At 38.9% G+C, this 11,162-nt stretch overlaps 1 non-coding gene across 1 annotated transcript; it reads right to left on the bottom strand.

The window, feature by feature from the left end:
* Window positions 1–970: 970 nt before the first annotated feature.
* LOC140876883 (small nucleolar RNA R71) lies at window positions 971–1,076 on the bottom strand. Its single transcript, XR_012149113.1, has one exon. It is a non-coding gene; the product is annotated as a small nucleolar RNA R71 (small nucleolar RNA).
* Between the last annotated feature and the right edge of the window lie 10,086 nt (window positions 1,077–11,162).

Genomic DNA, 11,162 nt, shown 5'->3' with positions numbered 1-11,162 from the left:
ATGTTTAGTTAGAATTGTTTTGGGCATGTAAAAACTAGATTTTTAAACACTTTTGGATATTTGTTATGTCGAAACTCTTCCTTGGGTTCTCGTTCTTTTCTCGGTTTGGTTTACTTATGTCGTTGGTTGTTTATTTCTTTCATTTAATTTTGTTTGCTGTCTGTGACAGGCGGGTTTTCACTTAAATAAATAGGTCATGCCGAAATTTTTATAAAATTTCGAAAACCCGTATTTTATTTAATCATTAATTATAAGAAGTCGTTAGGGTCGTTTCACTTTCTCTATCACTATATTAAAACTTGACACTCGTACGCTTGCGAGTATTTTTCACAACAAGTTTTTGGCGCCGTTGCCGGGGAGTAATTTTTGATTTTGTTTAAATTTTGTTACCAATTAGTCTAAGTTTTAATTTAGAACTTTTATTTATTTTATTTTTAAGTTACTAATTGACTTCTGTTGTCTGTACTGCAGTTTATGCGAAGATCTCAAAGTGCGAATTCTTTACTCTTTGATCCAGAGATCGAACGAACCGCACGTGCTTTGAGAAGAGCAAGAAGATAAGAACAACAAAACATGGCTGAAGACAATGTCAATGAATTGCCCTTGGTTCCAATCAGAGATCATTTCAGGCCGACGATCCAGGCTCACTATTCTGGAATCGCTCGAGGGACAATAAATGCCAACAACTTTGAGTTGAAGCCGACATTAATCAACATGGTTCAGCAGAACCAATTCAATGGAAGCGCAACAGCTGATCCTCACTTATACTTTCACACCTTCCTAGAGATTACTGATACGGTAAAAATGAATGGTGTTTTTGAGGATATAATACGTTTACGATTGTTTTCTTTTTCTCTCAGGGACAAGGCACGGATCTGGTTGTAGTCATTGCCGCTAGGAAGCATAACAACTTGGGAGGACATGACCGTGAAATTTATAGCAAAATATTTTCCACCGGCTAAGTCCACCCAACTGAAGATTGAGATCAGTACTTTTCAACAGCATGATTCAGAACAACTATATGAGGCATGGGAAAGGTACAAAGATTTGTTAAGGCGTTGTCCTAATCATAATTTTTCAGATTGGGAAGAAATAGAGCTTTTCTACAATGGGTTGAACACGCCTACGAGAATGTCCGTGGACTCTGCTGCTGGGGGTACCATATTTGCCAAGGACCCCATTCAGGCCTATGAGATGCTGGAAAAAATGACTATCAATAGTTATCAATGGCCATCGGAACGTATAGGAGTCAATAAGGGAGTGTACAGTGTTGATCCTATCACGTCCATCACTACACAGCTATCTGCGTTGAGTACACAAGTTGCTGCTCTGAACAAGGTGAATATAGCAGAACCTGCAGGTCTGTCGGTTGCCATAGAAGAGTCTCATCCACCTGAGAAAGCTGAATATATCAATCCCAGAGGCTATGGAAATTATTGAGTCAACCCTCCACCTAATACTTATCATCCTGGCTTACGTAACCATGAAAATTTTTCCTATGCCAACAACAAAAATGTGTTGAACCCTCCTCCGGGATTCAATACAAACAAGGGTGAAGGAAAGGCGTCTTTGGAGGATGTTGTGTCTACATTTGTCACTGAATCTAATAAGAGGATGTCAAGGACTGAAAATCGAATGGACATCATGGAGACACATATGTGCAGTTTGGGGGCTATGATGAAATCCATGGAAACGCAGATTGGACAACTTGCTAATGCTTTGAAGGATCAGAATCGAGGGCAGTTTCCCATTAATACTAAAGTGAATCCAAAAGAGCAGTGCAAAGTGGTGGAGTTACGAAGTGGTAAGCAATTAGAAGTTGAAGAGAGAATAGATGAGCCGAAAAAAGGCAACGAAGCTGAAGAACCAGTGGTGGAAGAAATTGTTTAGGAGAACAAGAAAGAATCTGAATCCAAACCGATGTACAAGCCACAACTTCCGTATCCACAGCGGTTTAAGAAGAAAGCACTTGATGAGCAGTTTTCCAAGTTCCTAGACATCTTCAAGAAGACACACATAAATATTCCGTTTGCAGATGCCTTGGAACAAATGCCCAATTATGCCAAGTTCATCAAAGATGTGATGTCTAAGAAGAGAAGATTGCAAGACAATGAAGTGGTGAATTTAACAGAAGAGTGCAGCGCAATCCTGCAGAAAAAGTTGCCACAAAAGCTTAAGGATCCATGGAGTTTTACTATCCCTTGTTTTATTGGTGGTTCTAAGGTAAATAGAGCTTTATGTGATCTAGGAGCAAGTAAAAATTTGTGCCTTTTTTTGTGTACAGGACTTTGGAGCTTGGAGTAGTCAGAGCGACCACCATCACATTACAGCTGGCAGATCGAAGTATCACATACCCACGGGGTATTGTGGAGGATGTTTTGGTGAAGATCGACAAATTCATATTTCCAGCAGACTTCGTGATTTTGGACATGGATGAAGATGAAGAAACTCCCTTGATTTTTGGGAGACCTTTTTTAGCCACTGCACGTGCGCTAATTGACGTTCACAAGGAAGAGCTCACACTTAGAGTTGGTGGTGATGCTGTGATCTTCAATATTTATCACACCATGAGGGGACCAAACGAGGTAAGTACATGTAAAAGTATTGAAATTATTGATTCTCATAATTCTTTTTCATGTGCAGGAATCACTGATCCACTAGAAAGATGTTTGGTGGCAGATGTGGCAATAGACAAGGAAGAGGATTGGGAGTTACATGAACAAGAAGCATTCCTTGAGGGAGCTCCGAAAGAAAAAATGGTGAGTACTAAGGAATCTAAAGCATTGGAAAATAGTGCACCAGAGGTATCTTCTGAAACTCATGATCTTAAAGAATTGCCTGCACATCTATGTTATGCATTCCTTGGTGAAAATTCTACTTGTCCTGTTATTATTTCTGCTCACCTGTCTGCTGTAGAAAAGGATACGTTGTTGAGAGTATTGAGAAATTTCAAAACTGCTTTAGGATGGTCAATTTCTGACATTAAGTGTATTAGTCCAACAATTTGCATGCATAAAATTTTGATGGAAGAGTCTTATACTCTTTATGTTGATAATCAGAGACGGTTGAATCCCGCAATAAAAGAGGTAGTTAAGAAAGAAGTTTTAAAGTTGTTGAATGCGGGTGTGATTTATGCTATTTCTGACAGTAGTTGGATGTCTCCTGTTCAAGTGGTGCCTAAGAAAGGTGGGATTACAGTGGTTAAAAATGAAAATAATGAGTTAATCTTCACACGTACAGTAACTGGCTGGCGAGTATGTATAGATTATAGAAAGTTGAACAAAGCTACTCGTAAGGATCATTTTTCACTTCCTTTCATTGATCAAATACTTGATAGACTTGCTGGTTATTGCTATTACTGTTTCTTAGATGGTTATTCAGGGTATAATCAAATTTCTATCGCACCGAAGGATCAGGAGAAGATTACTTTTACATGTCCATATGGCACGTTTGCTTTCAGGAGGATGCCGTTTGTCCTGTGTAATGCACCGGCAACTTTTCAGCGGTGTATGATGGCGATTTTTGCAGATATGGTGGAGGAAGTGATGTAAGTTTTTATGGATGATTTTTCAGTATTTGGTTCCTCTTTTGATCATTGCTTGCATAACCTGTCCCTTGTTTTGCAGAGGTGCCAAGAAAAGAATTTAGTCGTTAATTGGGAGAAATGTCATTTTATGGTTCAAGAGGGCATTGTGCTTGGCCATAAAGTGTCATCAAATGGTTTAGAGGTAGATCGAGCCAAAGTGGTTGCCATTGAGAAACTTCCATCTCCGAAGAATATCAATCAGAAGTTTCCTAGGCCAAGCAGGGTTCTATAGGCATTTCATCAAAGATTTTTCAAAAATCACAAAACCCCTATTAATTTGCTTGAAAAAGACTCTACATTCATATTTGTTGATGATTGTTTGCAAGCATTTGAGAAGATCAAGATGGCGTTGATCACAACACCCATCATGGTTGAACCGGATTGGAAGGAACATTTTGAGTTGATGTGTGATGCTAATTATTATGCAGTAGGGGCTGTTTTGGGCCAGAGGAGAGATAAGATTTTTAGAGCAATTTATTACGCCCGTCGCACCATGGATGCTGCACAGCAAAACTACACTACCACAGAAAAAGAGATGCTTGCAGCAGTTTTTGCTTTTGATAAATTTCGTCCGTATTTAATTGGCACTAAAGTAGTTTTTTACACTGACCATGCATCGATTCGCTATTTAATTGCCAAGAAAGATGCCAATCCACGCTTGATAAGGTGGATTCTGCTTCTCCAAGAATTTGATTTTAAAATTAAAGATAAGAAGGGTAGCGAAAATCAGGTTGCTGATCACTTGTCGAGATTGAAGCTAGAAAATGTTAAGGAGGAGGAAATCATAAAAGAAGTATTTACGGATGAACAGATCTTTCAGGTAAGTTCCTCTATTCCATGGTTTGCTGATATTGCTAATTTTTTGTCTCGTGGTGCTATGCCTCCTTGAACCGACATCAGAAAAAGAAATTTTTTCATGACGTTAAATTCTACTTGTGGGATGATCCCTTTGTTTTCAAACGCTGTGCCGATCAAGTGATTCGGAGATGTGTGGTGGGGCAAGACGCACTTGAAATTTTAGAACAATGCCATTCAGCGCCATATGGAGGATATTTTGGAGCAACCCGGACTGCTGCTAAGGTACTACAATCTGATTTTTATTGGCCTACATTGTTTAAAGATTAACTATACCTCAGTGAAATCATGTGATAAGTGTCAAAGAACGGGAAATATATCTAGAAGGCATGAATTACCCCTCACAAATATTTTAGAAGTGGAATTGTTTGATGTGTGGGGTATTGATTTTATGGGTCCCTTTCCCCCTTCTTTTGAATACACTTATATTTTATTAGCAGTAGATTATGTTTTGAAATGGGTGGAAGCCATTGCCGCCTCTACCAATGATGCTCGTGTAGTAGTAAAGTTTCTGCAGAAGAACATTTTTACAAGGTTTGGAACACTACGGGCAATAATCAGTGACGAAGGTACGCATTTTTGTAATAAAATTTTTAATACCTTGCTAACTAAGTATGGTGTCAGGCATAAGGTGGCGTGTGCATACCATACTCAAACCAATGGTCAGGCAGAGATCTCTAACCGAGAAATCAAGCAAATATTAGAGAAAACGCTTAAGACGAATCGTAAAGATTGGGCAATAAAGCTGGATGACGCTCTATGGGTTTACCGCACTGCATTCAAAACACCTATTGGGATGTCTCCCTATAGGTTAGTTTTTGGTAAGGCGTGTCATTTGCCTTTGGAATTGGAGCACAAGACGTTTTGGGCTGTCAAGAAGCTGAACATGGATCTCGAAGTATCCGAGGAGTTGCGTAAATTACAGTTGAATGAACTAGACGAGTTTCGAAGTGAATCATATGAGAATGCCAAGATATACAAGGAGAAAACCAAGAAGTGGCATGACAAAAATAGTGTACCTCAAGAATTCGAACCAGGTTAGAAAGTATTGTTGTTTAACTCCCGTCTGAAACTGTTTCTTGGAAAATTGAAGTCCCGATGGTCTGGACCATTTATGGTGGAAAAGTTGTATCTGCACGGTGCGATTGAACTTCAATATACAGATGGAAGGGTATTCAAGGTGAACGGGCAAAGGGTTAAACGCTATTTTGGTACCGAAGTACGAAGTACTGAGAGTACTTTGCTCACAGACCCGACCTAAATCTGGTGCAAGTCCGGCTGAGGACTATAAATCAAGCGCTATTTGGGAGACAACCCATATTTTCATTTTTTTTTTGTCTTTTCTTATTTTTTATTTCGTTTTTGAGTTTCGCTGTTTTTCGCGTTATAATTCGTATGGTTTAATATTTTTTTCTCAGGAACGAAATTCCAGCAGCCCATGCGCACCAGCTTGCCCCTTTGGCGTGCCCGCGCCTCATGAAATTTAAAATAAAAGGAATTCCACAGACCCATATACGCGGCCGCTTGTATCTCAGGCGCGCCCGCGCCTGAAAATTTATGCAAACAATGAGCAAAACAGAGGCTTATGCGCGGCCACCTCTAATCTATGCGCACCCGCGCGTCCCTTGCGCAGAAAAATAAATCGGGCCAGACCATTATGTGCGCCCGCCTCCTCTCCTTACGCGCCCGCTTCAGCTCCTTTTATACACCGATTTATTTCTATTCTCTCCCATTCTTCTTCCCGATTTTCCCTATCTTTCCAAACCCTTCTCAATTTCTTTCCTAACTCGCCGATTGCTCTCTAATTCCATCTTCCAATCCTCATCCTTCTTCAATCTCGTTTTGTTTTCTTTTCTCTCTACCCATCGTCTACAGTTATTCTAAACCGTGGGCTCCCACTGATCTCCAGGTCAGGAAGTTCTAGTGGGGAGATTTGGCTTTGATATTTTCAAGTTTCTTGGTAATTTTCTCTGATTCCGGGGTTTCCAATTTTTATCTTCTTGGTTGACTGAGATAGTACGGTGGTGGTGCGAAATTGTGTTCGCCTTGTCGACGTCTGAGTTTGGTTCTATTGTTGGTACTTGTTTGTTGTGTTGCGTGACGAGTGTGTTTGTGGCTTGCGTTGCTAAGTTTGGGGGAGTCATGACCGGGGGTTATTCCTATTGAATTTTGGATTGTTATTTCGGCATCTAAGTGTTTGTCATATGGCTCCATAGAAGAAAACGAAGTTGGGTGAATCCTCTTCTTCAGCCCCTGCTTTTGATATTCATCGTTTCTGAGATAAGGAAGCTGCGGAGAATTATCACTCGCTTTTATCTAAAAGCATTCTACCGGAGCGGGGGTTTTGATACGTCAATTGGGTTTGAGCCGAATGGGATTATTAGGATCAATGTCGGTGATGAAGTTCTAGATCGTCAATGGCTTCAATTTGCTAAACAGCCACAAGAAGCAGTGGTGTCCTTGATCAGGGAATTTTATGCGAATTTAAAATTCAAACACGTCGAGTTCAAGGTGTTGGCGAGGGGAAAAATGGTGCATTTTGACTCCGCATCGATTAATACCTTGTTTCAAATTCCACAAGTGGAATTTGATGAATATGTTGCGTATAGGTCTGGGGAGATTGATTATAATGACATTATTCAAACAATCTGTGTTGCGGGAGCCGAATGGAGGATGGGAAGTGATCACAAACCATCGAAGCTGCGGAAAATTGACTTAACTAGTGATGCCAAGAGGTGGTACAATATTGTTTGCGCTAGACTTAAGCCCACTGATCACGATCAAGAGGTCACCAAAGAGAGGGCGATTCTTGTGTACTACATTGTTGAGGGAAAAGCTGTAGATGTCGGTTAGATATGCCAAGAAACTATTCAGAATGTTTTTACTGGTCGTTCGAGGGGTGGACTTGCGTTGCCTTCCATTATTACTAATTTGTGTGAAGCCGTTGGAGTGGACTGGAGCCCAACTGAAGAATTGTTGAATCCCACGGCTCTCATACCCTGTGGTTCGTCCTCTCGTCTTCCATCTGAAAGTAAGTTGCGGGAACGTGCGGCCAGAAGAGCATACAATGTTAGATCAGCAGCCCATCGAGTTTCTGAACCACCACCTGTTCCAACCCCCTCTTTGGAAGCACGTGTTACCTCTATTGAGGCGGATCTTCACCAGCACCGACAGGAATTCCAGCAATTTCAGCACAGGAGTGATATGTTTATGGACTATATGCTGAGTTTCAATGATGCCTTGAGCCACCAGTTTCCTCACGCTGCGAGCTCGGCTCATCCGTTTCCTCCTTATCCGCAGTGGCCACCTACCTTTGGTGGTTCGGGCCCTGATTATGGTGTTGATGGTGATGAGGGCGGCGACCCCTGACGGTTGTCGTTTGCGGTACATGTCCTTACTCTTTCTTTTTTAATTCATTGAGGACAATGATTGTACCTAGTTTTTTTTTTTTGGGGGGGGGGGGGGGGGTGGGGTCTTGATTTCATTATGATGGAATTTGTTGCTGAGTTTTATTCTTGTTTTTATGTGTTTTCTTTTAGTGTTTTTGGTTATTTTTGTTAGTTTTCTGAGCTGTGTTGGTGGTGGGATGGATTTCTTAACAAAAATAGTGTGTGAGGTTGGTAAATTGAGAATTGTTGAGTGGATGTAAGTTAAGTTCAAGAAACCATGAAAGAAATGAAAAACAATGGGCCAATGATGCAAATTTTTGCTTTTATTTCACATCCATGATCGTACTTAAAAGAATTTTTGTTGGTGAACTAATTAGATGAATGGATCCCTATATATTCTGTGATTGTGCTTAAGTTTGAGTTAAAACATACAAACATAAAAACGAATGAGGCATTTTTTTGGGATTCTTGGGCCTAATTTTCATTGGAATATACCCTAGTTGCCCTTTGGGCTTTCACGAGGTATACATGAGTACTTTAGGTACATGTTCTGAATTTTGTTGAAGATCATCGTTTACTGCTTATGATTACTTCTTTTCTGCACTAGTTAAAATTCATGTGATTTACTTGTGAATTGAGATTGTCTAGAACTAGTTCGAAAACCCTTTGAGGCGCAATACGGGCATAACTGCGATTAGAAATGATTTAGGCAATTTTTCTGAACTCGTTTGAGCCTTTCAAGCTACCCACTGATTTAATTTTACCTCTATTACCTTATTTGAGCCTTATTGAAAATCTAATAGCATGCGTGTAAACGTGTGATAAAACCCTCATTCGTCATTGTTTCAAGGTCCTACATTGACTACCTATGAATAGCCTAAACACTAATTCCTACCTTTAAGGGAGTAATTTGAATGCTAAAATGTTATATGATCCTAGTTGATATTTGTGAATATGGAATGGTGTGGTGGATGAATTGAAAAGAAAAATGTAGTAGTGAAAAAAAAACGTTTTGAAAGAAAGTGTGAAAAAGATGAAAAATCAATGAAGCGAAAAATAAAAGTGAAAGTGTGAATGAAAAGGAGTCGAAATTAGAGTTTAAGCATAAATTACTCCTTATTTTGAATTCTTATTCTTTTGTTTGTAGCCATGAGCCAGGCCTTACGTTACAAGCCAATTAAGTCCTATTGATCGAGTCACAGTTTCCCAATAAACTAGTGGAGAAGGGTTGCGAGAATCTAGCCTATGGATGATTGATTGACGCTTTTAATGAATATGAATTTTTGACCGAAACATGCACACACTTTTATTTTGTGAAATAACCTGATTTTTGCGTGTTTTCAAATGCAATTTAACCTATTGTTTGATCCTTTTACCTTATAAAGTCCTCATGATCTATGAATGTGTGAATTGATTTGGATAAGAGTATTTTGAACGTGAGTTGCGGGATTTGTAAGTTTTTGAGGTTCACTTGCACGTGTTGTTTGAAGATAAAAATTGATAGTTCGATATGATTGGATGAAAAATGTTTTTCTGAATATTTTGCTAAGACCATTGATTCATAGTATTTCTTGGTTGTTCTTGGTTTGTATGAGTGAGTATTTTGTGCTTTGATTTTGAGTCTTGATTGGTTTTGCTCGGGACTAGAAAACATTTAAGTTTGAGGGAATTTGATAAGTGCATTTTGTGCACTTAATTTGTGTTGATATTATTTGATAATTGTTTGGTTTTGAGCGGAATTACGTGGAATTTGCTGTTGTTTGTGTTGGATGTTAGGAGATGAAGCAAATAACGAATTTTTGATGGATAGAGTCAAAGGAGTCAAGGAAGAGGCAAAAAAAGTGAAGATGGTCCAAGATTTCGAAGGAAAAATGAAGAAGGATCCAAGACTCATGCGCGCCCGCGCCAGCCATCACGCGCGCTCGCGCCTTCTGGAGTGTTTTTAGAGTGTTGAGGCAGAGAGTCATGCGCGCACGCTTCAGACATTACGCGCTCCCGCGCGTGTTTGAGAAATTTGAAGTTGAGATTTAGAGCTTTATGCGCGCCCGCGCGAATTTTGAGGCGCGCCTGCGTGTCACCGATTTTCTGACGAAGTGTTTCTGTAATTTTGGAAACTTTGAGATATCTTTGGGTTGATTTTGGACGATTATTAGGGAGTATTTAAGGGAGTTTTTTTAGACCTAATGAGGATCTATCTAGCTGCCGCACAATACAATTCCTTAGAGAGAAAAACTTTGTGAGAATTTGGACAAGCTTGAGATTGAAGAAGACTTGGAACGAAGACGGAGAATTTCAACCGGACACGGAAGAAAGACTACGACTTTGTTATCCCTTCTTTATTGTTTTCTTTTAGTTATTGAATTATATTAGAAATATTGAACATGATTTGGGTTATTTTGAATTTTGCTATGAACTAAACTTTTTATGTCTAGAGGTTGACGTAGCCTGGTCAAGACATGTTTATGAATTGTTAATTTTATTGAATTGAGTTCCTCTAAATTAATTGTGATTCTAGTTTTGTTAGTATTTACAATTTACTGGCCATAAATTGATTTGTCATATTTATTTAGAATCCGGCACTCGGGAGAGGGGATTTAGAATAGGATCGAGAGAATTGACACTATTAATTGTTTATATGTCTCGGGAGAGCTTATAACTTTAATAGAGCATAGAAAGAACATTGTTTTACACGTATCACTACACGTAAATTCTCAATAGGGAAATTAGAATTGATCGGTAGTTGATACACTCTATTTGATACTCGGGAGAGGGAAATAGTATAATCTATGTGTTCTTGGTTATTAATTGAAATGAATTCATGAAGATAGATTAATTAGTGATGAATATTGTCGAGACCAGGTTAAATCAAAACTTCTAGAATATTTTTCTTTGATTGATAATCCCTTAAGAATTGTGTGTGAGAGCGTTTTACAATTTTTTTTATTTATTTAATTTATCAGCAAATCTATAAAGTTTAATTTTCTAAATAAAATTAAGACTGTTTTAATTTCAAGTATTGAATATTTTCAATTTACTCCTTGTGGGATCGACACTCTCTCTATCACTATATTAAAACTTGACACTCGTATGCTTGCGTTATTTTTCACAACACATTGCCAGATATTGATCTTGTCTTCCTTCTACTCCATAGATTCTCCATATTTAGCCTTGTATTTGGACTATAATTTGGTCCTTTTTTTTTTTTTTCCTTCAAAGTCTCCCCTCACCTTACTTTTCCGTCATTACACTTTTTTCTTTGAACTTTTTATCTCCTCAATTTGTTTTGGACTTCCATGAATATAGATTGGCTAAAAAGAATCAATTGATTCAAA

The sequence above is a fragment of the Henckelia pumila genome, chromosome 1 (assembly GCF_033568475.1).
Source record: "Henckelia pumila isolate YLH828 chromosome 1, ASM3356847v2, whole genome shotgun sequence".
In the NCBI taxonomy this organism is placed as follows: domain Eukaryota; kingdom Viridiplantae; phylum Streptophyta; class Magnoliopsida; order Lamiales; family Gesneriaceae; genus Henckelia; species Henckelia pumila.
Note: the sequence above shows the minus strand (reverse complement) of the source record. Positions and strands in the feature narration are given on the sequence as shown.